Here is a 23,764-nt window from a genome sequence, read left to right on the forward strand (position 1 = left end):
CCCCCCCCCGAAGCACGCAGCAGACACAAACACACTGGTCCTGCCCCTTCCCCTGGGGCCCTCACAGGCCCTTTCTACAGAGGGAAAGAGGGGACTCCTTGCTGAAAACAATCTTACAGAAAATGGGGCTCAAGAGCCTTTCACAGTTTCCCCAAATCCACTGCCGTCCTCCTGTATGTTCTTAGTCCCCTTCCCCATGCAGGGAGGCAGGAGCTGCCTTTAAAGCAGGAAGTGATTAACGCTGAAAATAGAGTTAAAAATGCATGTTTCCAGTGGAGGGGGATGGAGAGTCCCGTGATACAGGCACTGCCTGAGTACAGAACAAGACCATTCTGAAAAATTGTGTAGGTCTAGAAAGAAGATAGAAGCAATTGCTACTCAATTTATGGTATTACAGCTCAAAGCTAAGTAGGCATAAGTAGAATACACAATAAATGTATATTTAGCTGTAGTTAAAAGTGAAATCTAATATCCTATGTTAGTACGTAGTACTCTCACCAAGAAAACTAATTTATAGGTAAAGAAACAGAGCTTAAAACTAAGCGACTGTGTGTTTTTAAATAACCTAAGTAAAATGCATACTTACTTACCTTTTATTCTCCTGCTGTGTGTGCCCTGAGCTGGTCCAGGGAGTTCTATGAGGTAAGAAATTCCTGTTCAACAAAAGTTCCTTTTCTAAAAAAAGTGAACATAATGGAAACGGGGAACCACTTACCAGGCAGCTGAAAAAGGAGCTGACTGTGCAGAGAATTTCACACCTTATGGCTTTTGGTCAGTAAAGTACATAAACAAAATGTAATTTTCTATGCAATTACACAGGGTCACACAAGAATATTATGGTTTAGAAACCCACTCAAAAGCATATTGCTCTCTAAGAGCCCAATCCGGAAAATGGTTCCTCACTTTAGTAAAGTTGCTCGTAAGCATTTCTGGGAGTGGGGCCTAGGAGACATTTCCCTTTTTATGCTTCCTTAAACAGTTTATGTGATAGTAACAACAGGAAGATAAATTACTTTGAATGGTAGCAATTAGAGAAATAAGGAGTGTGATAGATTTACCATGTGGAAAACATCTCTCACACATTTTCTTACAGTCATTAAACCTACTTTTAATGACACAACACTGATTTCAGAAAGAAACAAAGTTTATTTGATGAATATAAACAAGCTGATCAACACTAAATACTTCCCATACACATGATAACAATGTTATGAACTCTAAATACCTTGGTACTTTACACTTCTACTAGACATTAAATTACAATGACTGTCTAATACATGCCCACTGGTAATTTTTAGGAATTCCTTAGTCTCATATCAATGTCCTTAACCACATATCAATATCACAATCCAGAACATGCCACTCACTTGAAAAAAATATTACGAGAAGCACTATCAAATGAGGATCTAAGGTAAATAGGGAATACTGACCCATTGCTGCAGAACATCACATTCAAACGTCACCCTACACACACAAAAAAAACCATTGCAGATATAGTTTGTGTCAACACATCTGAGGTCTTTTCATAAACACTGTTTAAAAAGTAAATTGAAACCCACTTTCAAATGAAAGTCAATGTGCAGGTACGTGCATACCGGATACACAAAATTCATTAAATACAAAATTCATACTGTACATTTAAATGAAAGAAAGAATGTGCAGTACAAGACTGATCTCACATTAAAATAATAATCATTATCTTAAATATTAACCAAAAGTTGGTTTGCTTCTTTACACTTAGAGGGGGAAAAAAACCTACCAAACATTGCTCAAATAAAATATTTCCCAACATCACAGTGTTTATTGTAAACCCCGAGATTCTATTTTAGTATATGAAAAGATTTTCTCCAAACATCATAGAGTATCACATGAAATGAAAAGGGAAAAAAAAAAAGAAAGAAAGAAAGAAAAAAGCAATGTTAGACAAAATTTTCCTCTTTAGGGGCTAACTTGTTGGCCCTGATAAAAGTTTAGATCAATACTCTTACCAACATGAGTGGATCAAAAATGCCCCTAAAATAATATCTGTGACAAAATTGGCACATACATATAAATATCTAACTATACAGCTTTGTATCTGTGACCCTATTTCCCCCCTAGTTTATTTCCTACTTCAAGTATTCAGTTGCAGAGTTAAGGTAAAGACCTGATTGTAAGAGACACAGACGATTGTCCCCTACTGCGACAACAAATTTGTCATGAGAAACTAGTTTTGTTGTCTGAGTTTCCAAGTGCAACATTTGTCATATGTGCTAAATATACTCTCAAAAGCTTTGCTGTTTCAAAAACAAAGATCTAAAATGCCATTGATAGTTAAAGGACAAACTTTTTAAACATGAATGAAATTTGGATTATCTATGCTATACTAATTCTATACATTTTACTCTATTTACTGAAGACAGTAGCATCCAGCAGGACTCCTGCTCAAATAAATTGCTCTTCGATTGCACCAAGAATTATGGTACAAATAAATAAAATATCATCTCTAGACAATAATTTTGAAGGGGTTACTGTGTATGGCTCATGTAGGATGTTTAGGGTTAATTGCACCACAGGTTCAAAAAATAATTTTTCTAAATTCAGTGCAAGACTTTAGGAGTATCCATTTAGATTTCTCTTTTTTACAGCAGCAAAGAAAAACTACTAAGGATTAAGGCCACCCATGCTTAAATTTATTGTTTGTCCTTTAAAAATGCAGAAATTCTATTCCCACTCCCATCAGCATGGAAGCATTCCATGGACAAAAAGATGCCTCAATAAAATAGCCAAACATTTGCAGATGTTTGCCAGACCGACTGAAAATGTTCATGGAGTCATAAGGATCCTCTCCTTGAGAAGTGGTACGGATTTGACTATGAGTTATATTCTCTCACTGAATGTGATGACTTCACATTTTTATTTTTCCTTGCGTGTGCTTTAAATTTATTTTACTAGATACGTTTTGTTGATACAAACAGCCTTTAAGTGCTATTTGTTGACTGGTATTTTCTTCTTTAATATCCAAGATTTGTTGGGATCCACGTTGGAGACTGTTTTTCAGTGTAGGAAACAACAACAAACAGTTCCTCATTTACAGGAGACCTAGTGCATATACTGTATTCACAGCAATCTTATCCTTATTTATTTTTTTTAAAGAGTCCCAGCTTTTATTGTTGAAAACCTGTATGCATTTGGATGGTAAAAGGTTGATACATCCTTGTGTATATGTCCATATATATACATACATATGTATTTATATACGCCTCAAGCTTCTACCATCCAGGAATAGATACATCTTGTATATAATCTTATATTTATGCTCAAATTAGATGTCCTATGCATTGTCAGAGACACACACCATATTTTCATAAAGCTAATCTTTGTCATCAGTTATTAGTACCAAAAATTGATTTCATTTCCAACCTGGCCCAGAGCTTAATACCGGTTATACTATCAATGTTTTTTGGTTTTTGTTTTGGTTTTTTTTAATTACTATTATTTCATCGGTAGATATAAGAAAACAGAGGAGGGTAAAGGCTTGGTTTTTATTTTTTGGAAAAGCCCACATCTAACTGGGGGTAAGATTAATGCCAACACCCTTATATAGCATTTTACTAATACCTCTTTGATAATCTAGTGCAATAGAAGTGATACTGTAGAATAGACTAGGTAAAATCAGCAAATGCAGATACCACACCTAAGAGCATCTGAATTATTTATTGAAATCAATATCAATTTACCAAAAATTAGTTAAATAACCTGTTTAACTGAACTTCATTAAACAATAATATTCTGAACAGATGGTTTCTTTGTGAAAACAGAATAACTTGCAAGACCCATTAAAGACAGAAATGAAGCTCTTATAATTTCTGCTTGAGTCTCGATTATTTTCCAAAGTATCTAATTTCATAGTAGACTACAAAAAATAATGGAGAAAATGCCAATTAATGCAGCATTTCATTAGATATCAACCTTAGCATTCATTTTCTGCATCTGTGATCTTCTCCAGGATATCATGGTCATGTTTGGAGATCCAATGCAATAGATTATCATCGTTACCTTCCAGTGCTACATTTTTTTCTTCCTCTTTCGCTAGTTCCTCTGACAACTGTAACAAGGGAACAAAATATTCCCATTAGTAACATGATTGAAGCATACAAAACATCCTAGTTCTCATCTAATCAAGCGTCTCATAGACATCAGTGGATATATTGCTTTTCTAGAGACTACAGATTGAGTGAGGATTTAAATTTGATTTGAACCCACTTATTATGTTCATAGGGCGGCAGTTAGTTTTACAGCTGATTTGTATGACAGGATTCCCCCTCAATGGGAAAGATTTTAAATTCCAAAGATGTGCAATTTTATTGTGCTTGTGATTCTGCAAACGGTGAGTTTTCTGCTCGTATCTATAAGCACAGTAGCTTTGAAGTGGAAACGCTATTAGTAAAACTAAATATTTTTATTTGGAAACCAAAGGAATCATCCATTTATTTCCACTCAGTTCCATGGCAGGTGGGAATATGTAATACCTCTAGCAACTCTCCAGAACTGAAGTTACTAAAAGCAACATTTTATTGTTATATTTTAAGCACTTTAAGTCCACTTCAATTTACAAAACAGTGGAGAAAGGTTTTATGGATACAAGAACCTCAGATTTATAAAAGTTAAAATATACAACAATCTGTTATGAGTTTTTCAGCCATGCAGTCACTAATCAATGACTGTTGCTCTTCGTGGCTTGGCTGGCATTGCTGAAATCCAGGGGACTACGAGAGGTAAGTGGTGTAAGCCCCGGTCGGTCAGTGGAAAGAGTATTCCTGCTTTCCACGGGCTTTGGATGAGGTTCCGTGTCTGACTGTAAGCGACTACAGAGTGAGGCCTGAAGGATTTTTGTTGTTACACTAGTTCTGTTGCAAGCAAATGGCACAGTATTCTTGAACAGAGAGTAGTGAGTCAGTCTTATTCACATTATCTGTATATCAGATCAGTGGGAGGAATTAAATGATTCCTTTACAGGGCAGTTGTTCATTTATCTAATGACTTTGTTTCTAGAAAAGTGGAAATGCATTATGTATGGGATTCTCCGTTATTGACCTTGCATTTATGTAACTTTAGAAGTTTCCAAACCGTCCAATTTTATCAAAAAGAAATTGCCATAGAATGCTCACACTTTTGTATACAGCTGAAAAATTGTTATGTTTTGTAAATAGAACTAGTTGACTAAAATGCCCCTTTAAATTCTAGAAGCTAATATTTATCAGAGTAATTATGCTGTGAGTAAAGTGAAACACTGTTTACAGAATAAACTTGCAAATTATTTTAAATCCCTATTTTCAAGTTCATGTCTGCGTGGCACGTACATGTAACGGTTTATATAATACAAACTTAGACGAATCCTTTTACTTTTCCAATGGGAGGCTGGTACAGTTCTTCTGGTTAAAACACTTAGGGACTAATACAGAGCCCACTGAAATGTGGAAAGGTTCCCACTGATTTTAACAGGTTTTGGATCTGGCCCTTGAATGGAGAAAAAAATGACTTCTGCAGAGTTGGAAAGCCAGGGAGTTCCTAAAGTAGATCATGTTACTAGTTCTGGCACATAAAATCTTTGCAAACTTTTTATGAAAACTGTAAGTCAGAGCATGCATTACGTTTCGTGAACTGTGCATAGCTCCCATTCTTTTGTGTGCCGAGTATTTCTTAATCATCATTCAAGAGATATATAGGCATAGGAAGCACCCACATAAATTAATGAGGAGAGTACATTCCAGAAACTGTAGCACAAAAATGTCTATATTTTTTAACAGGTTCGCTAAAACATAATCACAGCAAATCTTCAATATACTTGATATTTTACAAGCTGAAGTTCCTTTGCAATTAACACTCATTTATGCTCTTAAAAATAAGAACCCAGAATAAAGTGTCCAATCTGAGGAGCAGCAACAAATCACAAAATACAATCTCTTTCTGGCTTGCTCCCCAAATTTTCATTGGGGTTTTAGTATAGAATGAAACCCCCGAATAAACCCCACCTGCTTAATCAACCCACCCATTCATCAGGAAACCATATATGTATTGGAAGTGTAACAAAAACTTGTTCACCACAGGTAGGAAATGCAAAGTATTTCTCAAGTAAGTCAAATAAATATATAAAAGGATATTGCTGTCAAATACCAACTGAGGTTGAGTAAATTAAATTTATATTTGTTTCTTCAATGCTGTACTTGGTATAGGTCACTGAACCTCTAAAACAGAAATAAAATTTGGTAACGTACATTGGGCCTGAGATTCAGCAGCGCTCCAGCTGAAATTAATGTCTTATGAGTTTGGCACCTCTGACAGTCCATTAGATACCAGTCAATGCAAACAGCAGAAGGATGTGAAGATATAAAAGTGTAGTAGCCCACAAATATTTGTTCAGATTGTTTTTCCTTTGGATAAAGACACCTGCCTGATTACTACTTTTTACCTCCAATCCTTTCCTCTCAGCAGTGATTTGCAGAAACAAGCTGGAGAGGGTGGGTAAACACAAAGGGGTTAAAGGGGAAACTGTTTAATAACAGTAGTAAAATGCAGGCTATTTTTGACATCTGGGTTAATGTCCATTATACTCCATATGCTTTCCAAATGTTTGCAACAAGCACCCAGATACAAAAACAGATACCCATTCACATAGGCTTAAATTGCCCTCTCCTAACCTGTTACACATGGTACCTACATAAAAGGCCAACAACTGATATGGTAATTAGTGAGTCAGAAAGAGAGGGAATAGCCACTTTATTGCAAGGCATTGGTGTCTGACCAAATGCTAGTAGAGAAGGATAGCAGTAATGAAAACCTGTTAGGGCTATTTCTGCTCCTTAATCTATGGCAAGGCATCTGCGTTATAATGTGACATCTTTTAAAAAGTTGTGAGGATGAATTCCTCAGTTTCCTTCTCTAGACTCATTCATCATTACTGCGATCAGAGTACCAACAAACGATGGGAAATGATTTCATTTTCTGGAAACGAGTAACTAGACTGAAAAATAGTATTTAAAAAATAAGGCTATAACTCATAAAGTCTTTCTCAAGTGACCTCCTGGAACTCACCTGTGCCTCTTGCAACAACAAAATCTAAATGACATGAAGGGAAAAAAAATGCATTCTCAATTTTTACTTTTGTCTATGCAAAACCACGAAAAGAATGACACGATTAACTAAGACAAAGCCCTGGCACGGTACTGTTCTGAATTCTGTCCCTGCCACTACCTTATTGTGTGACTAAGGAAAAAGTCGTATCATTTTTCTGTGCCTAACTTGCTCTTTGCTATAGCAGGGATAGCATCAGGCTCCTCACAGGAATTTGCAAGGCTTAATGTTTGTAATGTGCTTTAATAGTCTTGGATGAGTGCTAAGTATTATTATTTTTCAGTTCCTGCATTTGATTAAAACTGAAATAACATAGTAAAAATTAAATTAATATATTAAGTTACAAGCAAAGAGCAAGCATGTGGTTTGTGGAGCTACTTGTAACACTTTTAATACGAACACGTATTACAGACTAGGTGATTCCCAAGGTCTGTAATGACATGTACCATGTGGGCATAACTTAACAACTGCAGAATCCCCCCAGATGTTTGATTCAGCCAAAAATCTGTTTGTGGCTTCTGTGCAAGCCCAGGGCTCGGACCAGTGGGAGCACTGTCGGCTGCTTTTCCCCTGCCCCTGAAGTGCAGTTGCAAACATGATCACAGTACAGGTATTTGCAACTCAGCACAAGAAACAATATTAGGTAGCACAGATCTGCCAGAGTGCTCGCCACTATATAGTTCCCTTAACATAGGATATGAAAACGGCATGATATGTGCTATTTGAACTTCTCTGTCATTACAGTCCCAACAATAAATACTGTTTTTGCTACTTCCTCCTGGCCTAACTCTCAAGGAAAGAATGAAAACCCACCTCCCGCTTTCTAAAGAATACAGTAACCTGTTGAAGCCTGTTACATCGATGTGAAAATCTCTAGCGAGGAGGGCCAAGAAGAGAAATAATTAAGACATAAAGTTGTATCCAACCTACGTAGAAAACTTTCAATGCCGAGATGCCAAAGACACCTAAGACACTTGTTGAGCTGAGTGAAAAGGTAAAATCTTGTTTAAATTTATAGCATTCCTTCAGTGTCCCTCTAGGAGTTTGGCTTTTTGCCAGTGTTCCTTGTTAAAAATTTGTTAAACGTGTTTGGCATTAATGCAAACACAAAGTGCTCATTTGTTACAAATTCTATTGGAATGCATTCATTTAAGGCAATGAAGTAGTTACCAGAAAAGAAAAAATGTTCATTAAGTACATTTTAAAAATACAATGATGTATGCGGTGCATAACTATGGCGCCCCAGTGGCTATATAAATATCTGACAGAATAACCACAAGTTGTGTTTGGTTTGAAATTGGAATCTTTTAAACATAACCGATAGAACAAAAACTGGTTTTGTTTGTTGTCAAAACTGATGTTAGTCTTTCTTGTTTAGAACTAGTTAAAATAACCAAAGTTTTGGCATACAATTTCTTACATCTCAAATCAATAAAGCCCACAGGTTAAAGTAAAGCTAAAGGAAGTTTCTTCATTCGAACGGTAAGTGCAGCACTGCACTTTATCTGGAGAACACTGAATACAGAAGGTAAACACCCTGCTTGGAGGAGAACAAATTTTAGTCATTCTTAAAAACTCCACTTAAGGAAATGTTACCTGGGAGATCTGCAACTGGCTGACAACACTCAGGTATACCTAGGCAAATGTGTCCTGCTCTACTCTTAATGCACTAATCCTTTCAGAAAATAAATAGCTCAAACCTAGTTTACAAAATCCTAATAACAAATCTCTCTTTTATAATAATGTGAAATATCCCTGATAATGATAACTCCTGATTTTGAATAAGCAATTCTGAGGTGTATTTCTTAGAGGCTAGAAAATATCTTCTTAGCTACATTGTAAAAGTAGAACCATTTTTCTTTTTACTTTTTCAATGATTTATAGTTACTTACAATAAAGCTTAAAAATGATAAATACATGAGTAAAATATATTTTAAAAGAAAGATCCAGAAACTGTGGGATTTAATTAAACATTGAAAGGTTCACAAAAAATCAGTATAAAAAGTTACTTATAAAGACAAAATTAACTTTGTTCCAATTCTGGCAAAGAAATTATTTATCCCATTTTTTGCTATTTATGTTTTAAATTCATTATACAGTAAACTTCAGAAGGATCTGCAGCTGGTGGTAGAATCACTGCATGAATGTGATGAACTTTCCATGTTGCTATAATGCCAGAGTTGTTAATCTGAGTTAGGGATAAAAGCAGATACCATTGGGATGGATAAAATCAAATGGATTCAAGCCCTCTAGAGAGTGAGAGTCCTTGAAAACTACTGTACAATTATATGATAAAATTACATGAAGTTTATGAACCTTGAGACTATTTGGACAAGGATGCCTTCTCTACCGGGAATGTTTATAAATCAAAATTAGACAAGGGGTATATGAGTTGAAAGACAGCTATTTTTTTTTAATAAACTTTTTCTTTTCATAAAACAAGTCTAGTCCAAATCAAAGCTCTTCAGAAACATGAGAAAACTCAGCACATATTCTTCAATCTGTCACTTTCACACTGAAGTAAAAAGAGGGTTATGGGAAGTGTTAAGGATGGCTTCAGACTAGCACTCTTCATGGGCTGAGCTGGAGCGTATTGAAGATGGTCGAAGAATTTCCATCAACTCCAGCGGACCCGAGAGCTGCTCACGGAGGCAGCAGTGACTCAGCAGCATAGGGCATGGAGCTCTCTGTCAAGACATTTATGACTTCCTTAAGATGCAGCATGTGAGACCATTAAGAATTTTTTTTTCTTATTTAAATAAAACAGAAGTGACAAATAAAGAAGACTTCTTGGGTAAAGTAGTTCAAACAACAAGAGTTCCCAACATGATCCTAAAAACTGTCAATAGCAGAGATTACTTAATGAAATTTGAAGGAGCCTTTTTCATCCTTGCTGATGTGGAATGCCATTTATTCTCATGCTAGGGACTAATTAGGGGCCTTTTTTGAAGATCAAGGTTTTGCGATCTCTGCTTCTTAATAACATGGTTTGCCTGTCTGCCACCTGGGACAAGGCAAGGCACTCTCTCTAACTCCTGAACAGCAGGCACTGCCTTAGGCCATTGCAAGTGCAGGCAGGAAACTGATCCTGCCTTTTCAGTTGTTTAACCCGTTCACTGCCGGCCCTCCACAAGCCCACGCCAAGTCCCAAATAGGCAGTGACCAATCCAGTGGGAAAGCATTAATTTAATATAATAAAAAATCGTGTGGCTGGAAATCTGACATTAAGGGCAAAATTATTGTATTGGTGTAGTGATAAAGACAGCATCAGGACCCATGCTCTACTTATAGACTGGACTGAATGCATGTGGCAGTGCTTGCTGCAAATCCACATACCACTTGCTGTGCTCCAAGCAGACAGACAGTTCGTGTTTCTGGTGGCTGGGAAAAGAAGTGGTTAAATAAAAGCTGTGTCAAGCCCCCAATCTAATAAGTCATCTTATTAGGAAGTTGTGATGCCCTGTTTGCCCTAGCCTGTGGCTTGTCTGCTCCACTGAAAGGTCTCCTGCTGGGACCTTTGTGGCATTATATGAGGTAGAGAAGGCTGCTGCAATATATGAGCCTTGGTTTTGAGCAGCCAAAACAGCAGGAGAACTAAGCTGCAAAGAATTAAACATGTAACAACTTTGTAAAAGCACAGACAGTGATTGAGGTTGGCCCTTTTGCTGTTGACACATTCTGGCCCCTGTAGGTTGTGGTCACTAAGCCCATTAGAGTTTCAGTGTGGCAACATCTAGTTCAGCAAGTTCAATGTGTTTCTGTTTTATTTCTGAATACTGGACGCAAGCTGGCAGTGATAGGAGAGTGGAATATGGCACCAGAAATATGTCATAAACACAGTCGTCATTGTCAGGGATGTGAAATTACTTTTCAAACTATTTATTTTTGGCAGATGGAGGTTGGGTGTATTTTTGCATTTTGTTAACTGAAATTTAATTGCAACTTGCTGCATGTTTTGTTTAATTTTTTAAAAAAGGAAACCTCAAGATGCTGTTTTCTCTTAAAGAGAAAATTTTCACTGGATAGAGAAATCTTTGTTGCTAGAAATTCATTGCAAAATGAAAACAGAAAAAACGAACCCACTAAAATCTCAGCTGGGATAAGTTTCACTTATGAGCATCCACTTATTTAAATCAACACTCCCCACTGTTCTTATTTTTTTCATTTCTTTCATTTAAGAGAAAACATATATTTAATTCAGATTTTAAAAACTGAATTGTGAAATGGACAAGAAAGATGAATTAAATTAATGAAAGGAGATATTACTGATATAACTGAGGGGTAGATTTAAATTATAAACCCTAATATGAGATACAAATCAGAAGAGTACCCCTTCCTATCTCCCTAAGGAATACACTTTTTTCAGGGAACAGCACAAGGTTTCTGTTGCGCGTTGATGAGGATGCTCGTGGTCCCTGAGCTCTGAAGGTTCTGTTTGCCTTTCAAAACTGCATTGTGGTCCCACGTTTTGTAAATCCCTGCAGATTCATCACTGCCAGGCGTTACCAGTCTGTAGATACGGAGCAAATGATGAGTTGGCTGAACACTTGTGTATCTGAAACATTTGTCTCTCTCTCAAGCCTGTTACGCGTTGCCGGTGCCCGCATTCCCAAATGAGCTAAAGCTTATGTAAGAGGTTAAATGTGCAGGGAATGATAAAGACAGGTCACAGCTGAAGGGGGGAAGGGGTTGGCAATCTGTTGTTCTTTCTGTCCACAGACATTTCCCTGGTGCCCTCCCCTGTTTCTTCATGGGTGAGGTAACAGGGGTTTTGCTCAGGCGTAGTCCCCCTTTGGGTGCACCCAGCTCACGGCAGCTGGCAGTGCTGCTGAGGGCTCAAGTAAGTTCCGACTTGCTGATCCACAGAAATGACTGGCCACTCCTTTTGGAGGCACAAAAATGATGTCAAAGGCAAAGCACACTCTTTCTTTGGCCACTAGTGATGAAGGAGTGTTTCTTTTCTGTTCTTAGGAGTTCGCCTGAGCCAAGCAAGGTCATAGCTGTGGCTTTTCTCTGGATGAGGGGAATTTCTAGAATTTGTAGGACTTATTTTTTTTCTGTCATCTTTTTAGATTTGCTGATAGTTTGGGACTAGAAGGAAATTCTTAAAATCTCATACATATTTGTCTGGTTGTAGGGAGTATAACTTGGTTTTCACCTCATGCATCCTACCAGAGTCAGTCAATATTTAATAGCTAAAATTGATTGGCTGGCTGTCGTGCTTGGAAAACTCTAGTTACTGTGGCTGTCACCACACTCTGTTGTTAGAAGCATATTGGTTACTAGATGTTGTACCAGAGTAAATACTAATAAATTTGGTGGTTTGGGTGAGGAAGTTTAATCCAAAAGCATTCCAGCCAACGAGCAGGCACACACGGGCTGTACTCCTCCTTTTGAAGTACCCAAAGGCTGGATGGAGTCGGGAGGAAGAGAGATGGTGAGGGCTGAGTGCAGGTTTGAGGTACTTCATGTGTGGGCCTATTTCTTCCCTTAGGAAAAGGTTGGATTCTTGGCTAGAGAGGACAAGTCTTCTTGGAAGTGCTGGGCATAGCATGGTGTCCTTAGGGCAGATGACTCCAGTAAATTGGCAGAAGTTTGCTGGGGTTATCTTTTTCTTAACCAGAGAATAATAAGAAAATTAATAAAGATGCATCTAATGGCTTGCATCTGCTTTTCCAATCACTTAGATTGCTTATCTTCTAAAGTTGAGAGTAAACTAACGAGCTTCAGAGTATTGCTCTGTGGATCTGAATATTTGTACCAAGAGCTGTATGTCCCTATCTATACTTCTTAATTTAGGTAAACCATTAACATGCCATTTCATTAGTTTGTTCTGCTAGTTAATAGCCCTGTACTCTTTAAAGTTATCCTATCAGTTATATTTAAATACTAATTGTGCTGTGGAGGGCATTGTGAGGTATGCTTATTGTATTAATAATAATAATATAAAAGAAATCAATATGCCAAAGGATAGCTCAGAGTTTTGTTATGCACCCAAAGATTGTTTTACACATGAGATATACTTTCACCTTCTTCCCCTCCAAATGATCCTAAGTATTTTTTATCTTACGTGGTTCATGATATGAACCTACTTATAAAAGTGAAGTGCAATATTTACAGTTGCATCTTTTAATGTCAAGAAGAAAGAGATACAACTAAGGAAAGTGTTAGTAGGTTTGGTCTATTTGAAGTAAGACCAATGCTGGATCCACTTAAAACTCCTCGAACTGCTAAAACATTACAATGACTGTGTGTGGCAGTGTGAACATGACCATACATGCTTGACAGCTACTTATTTTTTAAATACACATCCAAACAACATGCAGCATTTTGAAATCTAACTTGTGTGGTCTAATTATGCAATAATTTTTATACTTTAGGCCCCAATATTATGAGCTTCTCCACAATTATGGGTCTGCCCACGCATTTCTCAGTGCATGATAGGGAAGACTTAGGGACCAGTTCTGGTAAACATATAAGCATATGTTTTAATTTTTACTGTAAGTGAGATTTAAATGTGCACCTAACGTTAAAAGAATGCTTAAGAGTCTATCCTGAAAGGGACCTTACAGGCTATCCTTTTACTAAGGGCATGCATATAATATGCCATGCAGATCGAAGACCCACAGTTATCAGCATACCAATAACAATGACTATTGCATAAAGGGAAATAATAAAATAGCAATAAGCAACTTGTTTAAGCAAAATCGTGCTCCCCCCCCAATCTCCAAACACCATCTTTTTAACCATTTATGAACTCAAAAGCATGCAAGTATGTAAGAGTTAGCAAGACCAGAGGCTTAGATTGCAAGATTTCTAAAGGAGATACTCAGACCTTCCATGCAAGTGTCAAATGACAGGTAAACATACACAACTAAAAATATGAACTTCATTATGAAATCATATAAAGTTACAAGGGCAACATTTTCTACTTGATGCATTTATAAAAAATTGATGCATTGCAATTAAACTGTGTTTAGCAATACAAGACTAGTAAATTTATGAGCAAAAATAATCACTACAATCCATCATTAAGCACATTTACACTGAACAGTATTTTTTTCTAGAGAACACCTATTTCCCTATGCCCATTTTCTTTCCCCTCTCAATCTCCTATTCCAACTGTGCACAGACCTTCTCTATTTTTTCTCTCTCTATTTTTCTGCTTGCTTAAGCTTTATTTCTCCCCACTCTTTTTTATTCCAGTCTTGCAGTGGTGCTCTTACCACTCTGTCAGTCTCTGTTGCCAATCTCTGACCAACTCATTGCTGAGCGGTGGTATTGGACTATAGCTGGAAATTGTGTGATATCATCACTGTTTACTTTACCTGCATATTGCAGTTCTGTTGGTTGGAACAAGATAAAACACGAGAAGAGTAATTCACAAAAGCATTTTTGAGGACAACAATTTTCTAGTTAAAACCAGCAAAACAGAACCAGAAGATACTCTTGTTGTGCATGCACGAATGTGTCAACCACACTGAGGAAAAAGTAAAGCCCAGAGTGGAACTTAACTCATAGAAACAACTTGGAAAATAAGAACAATGACGGCAGTACAAACTTTGTTCGTTCCTCCATTAATTTTAGAGGGAGTAGTAACAAAACTGGTACTTAAAAAAAATCTTTTCCACTGAAACAACTACATTACAAGAAAGACAAGATAGTTTCAGGACTACTTTCCAGAAACTTTATTCTTACTGGACTCTCTAATTCAAGAAGAGAAAACCAAATTTGACAACACATCCTAATTTCTCATTACGTATCCTAAATACAAATAAAATTATGCATCCCATTTAATTCTAATCTTCTGAATTTATTTTTTTCCTCACATTTGCATGTCTTGCCTCATTTCATATCTGAACTTAAAGATATAATACAGGTCACCACTGCTACGTACACTTCCACATTCATATTTATACTCTTTGGATATGAGACACAGTGGCCTGTGCTATATAAAGAACATTAGAGTTGGACATAAAGATGTGGGAAATTCAGCAAAAAAGCACAGATGGACCATGATTTCATATTTGAATTTAGCATACTGTATTGTGAGGGCTAGAATATAAAATACGAGGATTAAGTCAAAGAACGTGGTTCCACTGCATTTTTTTGATGAGAAAACCTTGTTTACAAACATTTGCACAGATCAGATCAAACTAACTTTTTACTATTTTGTCTAAGCTACTCCTGCTTTTGAGCAAGCCAATTTTTGTAGCATATACCCTAACTGTAATTTATCAATCATTTTACCATCAAAAGCAATTGATTAAGCCAGGAATAGCTTTTTAACAGAGCTCAACAATTAACAATCATGTAAAAACCAACAAAAAACCCAGTAATTTTCTTATGCAAGTCACAAGATCACAAACATAGGACATAAAAAAGAGGAGGAGGATCACCCGTGTCCTTTGCAGGTTTTTTTTCCAATAGAATGTTTTGGGATCTTTACTTTCATTCCATTAAATGAAATCTTATTTTTAATTCCCCAAGGTACGTACCTTCCACCATTAGGCACTGCCACAATAATGATCACAAATTGTTTTGTAGGCTCATAGAAAATGCAGCTTGTTCCCGTAATAATTTCTAATTTAGCTCTCTTCCAAAATTCAAAGTGTGGATCAAGAACAACTCACACCTTCCACTATCCCTATGCAGAAGGAAACAGGGCCTGCTCTTCCCCTCCAGGGAATGCATCCTCCAGGCTCCCCACAATGCACATGCCCCTGAGAGCTCAGGGCTCCCTGCTAAATCCAGAACATTGCATTTAATAGCCATCAATAGACCAATACCATCCACAAACCATTTAGCACTGTTCCAATTTAATTTATACTCGTGGTCTCCGCAGTTGGCATGGCAAACCTGGGCAACAGTTATATGATATTTGAGTAAGTGTTGCTTGTATTATATCTAGAATCCACTGCTTGCTCATTTCACTAAGTGTCCATATTGTGGGAAAATTTACCAATCGTTTCATATTCACACCCTTCAGACTATTCATGATTTTAGGGACTTCTCATATTTCTACTTCTTTTCCAAACTGAAGAATTATATTGTAATAGCCTCTCTTTATGTAGAAACAAATCGAAATCTCTATCATCCTCATCACACGTTTCTCTAGCCTTTCCTGTGCTCTCTATTCTTTCTCAGTAGCTTATCAGAAATGTGTGGAATAGCAAAGATGTGGGCAAACCTTGAACAGGTACAGGGGTTAAAAATGGCTTTGTGCTTAGGTATCTATGTATTTCTTTCCTAAGTATTTATAATATTGTTTGCCTTTTTGATTACTGCTGCAAATAAAGATAAGTTTTTGGAGAACTACGCACAATAATTCCAACATCTCCACCCTGAAGGGTAATGGCTGATTTCCATCCTGACATTTGGCTTGTAGTGTTAGGGTTGCTTTTCTTCCATATGCTTAATTTTACATTTATCTAAAGGAAATTTCATCTGCCATTTTACTGCCCAGTCCCTCAAGTCACTGCAACCTAGATTTTGAATTTTCAGAATTCCTTCAATCCTGCAGAGGAACAAAATAGATTTCAAAACCATTTCATGGGAAATTCCCATTAAATATATCTGGTTTCTCAAAAGAATGAGCTGAAACCTGCAGGGCAGCTGGGATTGAGGGAAGGCAACAGACATATTTCCATTCTGTGCATAATTCAACAAAGTGCCAATCCATGCTTGTGGAATCATTTTCTGTGCTGGTGCTGCTGGCTGACACAGTGTCAGCATTTTTCAGGATTATGCCATTATCAGCCTGTACTGGGACCCTTTAAAACAGCTGAAATATTTATGGCATATTTATGCCATCCTGCTCTGAGCACTTCCTGTTGGCCCCAGTAAATCTCTTTGCTAAATTTCAATCGACTCTCATGGTGTTCCAGCTGTTAGATAAACTTCCAAGGATATTTTTGTGACAGGTACAAACCTAGACAGGAAATCTCAAGAAGAAATCCTAAATTAATTATATGTCAACATTCAAGCCACAAGAAGGAGCAATTGTCATAAATTTTTGAAAGTTAGAATCCAATTTTAGTTGTAAGTGCAAAAAAGTTCACTGACTCAGTTGTGAGTCAGTGCCAATAAAATAATATATTTCACATTCTTTAACAGTTCGCTTTGGCTAAACATAGAAGGGAAGAAGCTAAGATTAGTGAACTGTATATTTAAATCACATAAAAAGACCACAGGCAGGAACCAATAACAAATTGTAGATTTACAAATTATAATTCAGTATTGCCTAATCTTATCTCACCTTTTGAAAATGCATACAAAATATAAACTAATTTTGTGCTAAATGAAAACATCTTCACTAGCTGAAAATCTGATAATGATGACAACAAAATCTTTCTGCGATACCACACAACACGTATCTCAGCTCTCTATACACACACACACTGTGCGTTTCGTTTGCTTTATGAATGCTAGTAATATCAAGTAAGCAAGGGGTTGAGAGGGCAAAGAGTGTTGAAACAGTACAGGCCCACAGAGGGTTGCCCATGTTTCTCTGGTTTTAGCATTGCTATGGATTTCTTGACAGCTTTTCCAGTTCCTCTGCGACATGCCCTTGCAGAAACTCTGAAGGCTGCATCCGGGACACACAGGCAGTTGGAGTGCTCCGCAGCCGCCAGTGGCTGTGCCGGTGGCAGAGACTCCCTATCCTGTTCCCCCAATATTCAAAACATTTTCCTGGGAACGCTGTCGAGTGCCGTAACCCTCACTGTGCTCCTGCCCAGCAGTGTTTCCCCGGCAGCACAGACAGCGGTGGTACGCGTCCTTCCCAGCCCGTCAGCTGTGCTCAGCTGGGAGCAGAGCTCTAATCCACTCCCAGCTGAGAACAGCTGAAAAAGCCAACCACTGTGTGTCAAGTCAGGTACTCGAACAGCAGCCTTGTGCTCTAACCTGGTAGGGGGCCCTTTCCAAACCCATCTGCCTAAAAACAAAAAGGAGAGTTTTGAGATACCTGTTTTCTCAGTACAGAGAAAAATGTGTCGTGGGGGTAGGGAGAGAGGGAGTGGGAGAAAATACATTAAGCTTTGCAGGCTGCACTTCTCAATGCAGCTTTGGGGCACATGTGGGAGATGCTTGTGGTCCTCATTCTGACGCCAGGTCTATAACAAGTCCTGGCAAACAGCAGAGCAATACTCCGCTCGAAACCCTGCAGCACTGATACAGACCTCAGGATGCTGTCTACCAGGTACAGAGCTAGTGGTGAGAAATTGTACTGGCCACAGCCATTACTCCCACCCTTGGCAGAGCTCCGCACTGCCAGCCATTGGCTACATAGTCCAGCAACCATTGCTCACAAAAGAAAACCCCAAGCAAGGAGATGCAGCCACCTTCCTCATGCAGAGGCAAGACAAAGGGAGCAAGCTAGAGAATCTGCTCTACAGCAAGAAGAGTTACAGCTCAGAGGGAGAGAAAGATAGTTCAGACTATTGACAGGAGAGGCTAGAAAGCGGTCATCTCACACAACGGGCATGAGGCCATGGCTGAGTATTCTGTTCATCAACAATATCCTTTTATAAAACGCAGGTAACATTCCCCCTACTTTACTGAGTGCTTTCTCTTCACAGATGAAAGACACTAAAAGGATCCATCCAAAGCCCACAGAAGACAGAGTCTTTCAAATTATTTCAGTGGAGCTATGTCAAAATAGCAAAATAGGAAGCAAACACTCAGACCCATCTGCAGGCAAAACTTGGCCCACAGCATAAATACGAATAAATCAGAAATCCAGCAAGGCACCAGCAGGAACATACTGCACTTAACTGACCACCTTGATTCTGTGTCTCTGAAATACTGTGGATAAATAACTATTTATGTCACCCTGGGAGAAAAGGAATGTATGATATGGCTATGAAACCACCTGGACTTTTATATATAAAAAGTGTTTTCACTACTTATGGAAAGCCAGACATGTAAATTACGCTACCTTTAGCAAGAAAAAATATGTGCCAAAGACCATGCCTAGGAGCAGAACTCAGGAAGAATGGGGGTATGGTCATGCCAGTTTTGCAGTGTTTTCTTTTACAAGCCTGTTTTACTGCTGAGGTGGGGGAGACCAGTGTTATTGCTTCCTCAGAAAGCTGTTCTCACAGGATTTGACTATTGGTCATGAAAATCTTATAAGGTCAGACAATCCTGCAAGATTTTAACAAATGGAGGGTTTAAACATGTTCCCAAGATTTTCATTATATCCATTTCTAAGACGGAAAGTAATCCCTTACAAATGTGTATCCCCTGGGAAACCAGAATTAAATAAAAGCAAATCTGGAGATCTGAATTCAATTCCCTTTAAAGTTTACACAAATTGGTTATCAAATTATTTATCTACTTTCAGGATTTCCACATGGACAGCTAAAGCTGGCATTATCAGCAAAACTATATCTGCATATTTAGTATGGAAATAAATAGGCTTAGCCTGTTTTCTTGGTGCTGAAGACTGATCATTTTGCAAGAACAAGACAACACACAGCCGCAGCATCCTATGCCATTAGAGGTCCCCTCAAGGCGGATTGTTAGCATTAGAACATTAGCAATCTGTGTGTTTATCAAAATGTGGACACTAGAGTGGCTTGAAGTAGTTTCACTTCCTCTTAAATGATAATAAATTGGCAGTGTGAGTGTTGACTGCCTGAAATGCAACTTCATTACTTCAGAGGTTAATGGAGCAACCTCTCTCTGTTGATCTTCTTGTCACCATTGGCTACAAAAGACTCTCTGACACAGTGCAGTTTTCAGGAGAGGCACAAGTATAACAGAGATTAACCACATAAAAAAGAATACTGTCCCGCTCCATTATATTCTGCAAAGCTGGTGTGCAGTAAATCACAATGGCCAGCAGTGTGATCTGGCTTGTCTGAAAATAAAAGTAGCATAAAAAGAGGTGATGATGCTATATTACTGAGGCAAATACCTCTCCATCTTAAAAAGAACAGAAAAAGAAAGAAGAAAAAAAGGAAAAAAAAGAGAAAGAAGGAAAAAGGAACAAGAGGGAAAAGGGAAGAGGGAAGGGAAGGGAAGGGAAGGGAAGGGAAGGGAAGGGAAGGGAAGGGAAGGGAAGGGAAGGGAAGGGAAGGGAAGGGAAAAAGAAAAGGAAAGGAAAGGGAAAAGAAAAAGAAAAAGAAAAAAAGAAAAAAGAAAAAGAAAAAGAAAAAGAAAAAGAAAAAGAAAAAGAAAAAGAAAAAGAAAAAGAAAAAGAAAAAGAAAAAGAAAAAGAAAAAGAAAAAGAAAAAGAAAAAGAAAAAGAAAAAGAAAAAGAAAAGGAGTTAGTAGAGTCCAAACAAAATGTGAATACTTTAATTATGATGTAAAGCATTAGGAGCTACTGACCTTGAGCTATTTTGCATTAATTCTATAGAATCACTCCTGTATTTCTTACAGAAAGCTACACAGTGATTTAGCCAAACTACTGTTCTTTTGAAGGCTGAATTCATGCTTTTGCAGGAGATGAAGACTGACAGGAAAAGAGTAGGAGGTGGCCGCTGAGACTCAAAGAGGATTACATTTAATGCTGGTTAAGTGAATAACCCACTGAATGAAAATGTATTCATTTAGGGAAATGTGCCTCTTCTTGTTATATGTTACTGCCGTGAAATGCCTGGAAGGTGTGATAACTTTCAATAATTCCTAACTCCTGTTGATCACTACCACACAATGAATACGTCCCTCACAATTCTGAACAGAGAACATTGCTCAAGGAAGCAGAACATTCTGTACATCCTATACACAAATAATTGGAAGTCACTTCCAAGAAGGGAGATTACTCCTGTCCTACAAGCAGCAGCCACTTTGTCAAGAACACTAACCTAAATTCACAATAAATATAGGTTTGTTTTCTTTTTGTGAATATGTGGATGAAATAAAATTTCTCATTAGAATTTTTTTTAATATTTCTGTTCTCTTCAGCAGATAACAGATGAATACATAACTGAAAGTACATCAGACATGCAATTACAGCACTGTAAATGCATGCACGTATCAAGTGATTATATGTGTAGTTGTTGAAACAATTCAGGTGTGTTTCAGGTCACTTGTATTCACTCTCCACTTCCCACCCCTGCTAGTGTTTGGGATGGTGTTTAGCAAGTCTGACAACATGTCTACAGCAAATATATCAAATTCCCTTCTTGAACTCTTATCTTCTGGAAGTTACAATTAGAGGTGAATACTTTTGAGTATGAAACACATCAACCTGAATGAAAGCATCCACTTGCTACACACAGTGGCAGGTACCCGGACTTCTTATTAGAAGGCAACATTGATAATAAGAAGTGTCTGCTGATAGCATAAGGGAGGAGGAACCTACTGGAAATTGTGGGAGATAAGAAAGATCAGGATTTCTTGCTGGAGGAGAAAACTGGGGGTGAGATTCCAGGAAGAATCTCCTCTGAATGCCAGAGCAACTGTCACCTTCCCAGCCTGTGATCTAGGTGTTGTGAACAACGGGACAGGAATTCAGTGATCAGCTCCAATTGTGTTAGTGGCTCCTTTCAAGACCTCGGGCAAGTTGCTTAATCTCTCTGTATCAAGATTTTCTCAACTGTAAAAATCAAAAAAGCAGCTACTAAACCTGGAGAAGTCCCTTACAACCTACAGATCAAAGTGAGATGTAAATGCTAAGCCTTCTGTACTACTACACCATTTTCAATTTCTTTAGGTTGAAAAACATATGCAGTGTTATCTGAATTCAGGTTGACTAGGAACTATGGCTTACCTTTTAAAAGAGTGAATAGTGGTTCTGGATGACAAATTTGAAAAAAATTAAAAATGTTTTACTTTCACAAAGTATTTAGCCTTTCTCTAACTTAGGATCCAAAAATGAGTTCCACCAATTTGAAGTTGTGTTTTGCAATAGCTGCTATGCTGCTGTAGAAAGATAACCCTTTGGTGAATGACTTAAGAAAAGAATTGAAGAGAAAAAATTGGTAGTTCAGTGGTATGTTGACCCCATGAATGTCAGAGAGTTGAGAACGTCTCTTCCACAAATATATCAAACTCAAAATTGATAATTAACGTGATAGCGCTGCAGGTTCTAAAAGATACCATATATAATATCTCAAAAAGTCATTGTCCCACTGGAAAAAGTTTGAGACATTTTATGTTGCATAAAAATATGAATTGAATATGAGAGTGTAAGACAACTCTTAAACATGGGAAAACTCCGCCTCTGCATACACAGAGTATCAGAATGCAACAATATGTACTTCAAAGCTACATTGCTGCAGACAGAATCAGCCACATCTCTCTTTGTAGACTCTCCTTTGAAGAAGGAGCTTTATGGGTAAGTGGGTGAGAGGTATAGCACTCGTAGCTACACAAAGTTGTCTTTCCTTATCCCAGAATGCTTCATTTTTGCCCCAGTCAAAAATGGAGAGGCTGGTCTATAGGTTAAGAAAACATTTTTGAATATCAGTGAGAATTTCATTCCAGCTTTTCTTCTATGTCCATAGAAATTTTTTGTATTTATTTTTTCATATCTCTAAATCACAGTTTGGCTCTGCTGAAATGTTGCTGCTGCAATGCCAAAGTAATATACAGCTAATATAACGTTCAGAATTGCGTAATTCCATCCTGCATCATAATGAATACTATTGTGGATACGTTTATATAAAAGCACTTCACTTGAACAACCCAGAGGGAAAAAAAGTCTATTATGTATTGCAGAATCTATCAGTAACACAGTCTAACAAAATATGTGTGGCTACAGATGATCACCTTGGACAAAGGTAAGTTACTGGAAATAAGAAACTTGTACCAGAAATCCTAATACAACAGAAAGTTTTGTATTTTCTGAAGTAGTGATATCTTATTACTGAAATAGTAATATCTTATTACTGATATCAGGCATCAGGTTTTATTCATGTTGATGTGTATATTTACAGATGCCTTATCACCCAACATTGTAGCACAACACTGCACTTTCATCTAAGTATAAGAGTGAGAAGTTCCCATTCTCAGCACATCACTGGAATTAAAGCAACATCCTGATTTACAAAAGTAATTGAGCATAGACAGTTTCTAAAACAACTACTATTAACTGCATTTTAATGACATGTATGGTTTCCAGAAAAGTCTATTGTAGGTAAAATAATCCTAAATATTTTAAAAATTTCATGGTAAGGAAATATTCTGGATCTTTAAAATAGATCCTGACTTTGCATCCTGAACTTTATCAAACCCCCTCGGTTCTTTCTTAATTAGAATTTTTAACAACAAGGGCAGAAATCTTAGAGGGAAACCTGTACCAATGTATTTTTCAATGAGATGCAGACTTTAGAAGGATTTTCTTTGTAAAAAAGTAACACTTTTTTGATCTTTATGTCCATTTGCATGGTAGAAGTATTCAAAGGAGTGAAGTATTACTGTCATTAGTAAGTAAAAGAGATATCAAGTGTACTAAACTCAAAGATTATCCATCAGAAATGAAAGAAAACAAAGACCCTACAAGTATAAGATAGCCTCTTTTTCTGTTGGTTGAAATCTTCCATATGGTATATAATGCTGGCAAAACAGAATTTTTCTATTCACCTTTTTCCCTATTGAAAAGTAATGCTCTCTATATAACCTTTTCTAAACCACCATTGAAAATTGTATTTTCTGATTCAAACAAAACATTGTTTTTCTTTCTGCCTCATATGGCTAA

At 37.4% G+C, this 23,764-nt stretch overlaps 1 protein-coding gene across 1 annotated transcript in view; it reads right to left on the reverse strand.

Annotated features, from left to right (window-relative positions):
• Positions 1-1,126: 1,126 nt before the first annotated feature.
• Positions 1,127-23,764, reverse strand: part of ERC2 (ELKS/RAB6-interacting/CAST family member 2) — a 547,432-nt gene continuing 524,794 nt past the window's right edge. The window contains exon 22 of the mRNA XM_076346281.1: positions 1,127-4,087. The gene's annotated coding sequence lies outside the window, so the exon portion shown is untranslated. The remainder of the gene's footprint in view (positions 4,088-23,764) is intronic.

The sequence above is a fragment of the Aptenodytes patagonicus genome, chromosome 8 (assembly GCF_965638725.1).
Source record: "Aptenodytes patagonicus chromosome 8, bAptPat1.pri.cur, whole genome shotgun sequence".
Classification (NCBI taxonomy): domain Eukaryota; kingdom Metazoa; phylum Chordata; class Aves; order Sphenisciformes; family Spheniscidae; genus Aptenodytes; species Aptenodytes patagonicus.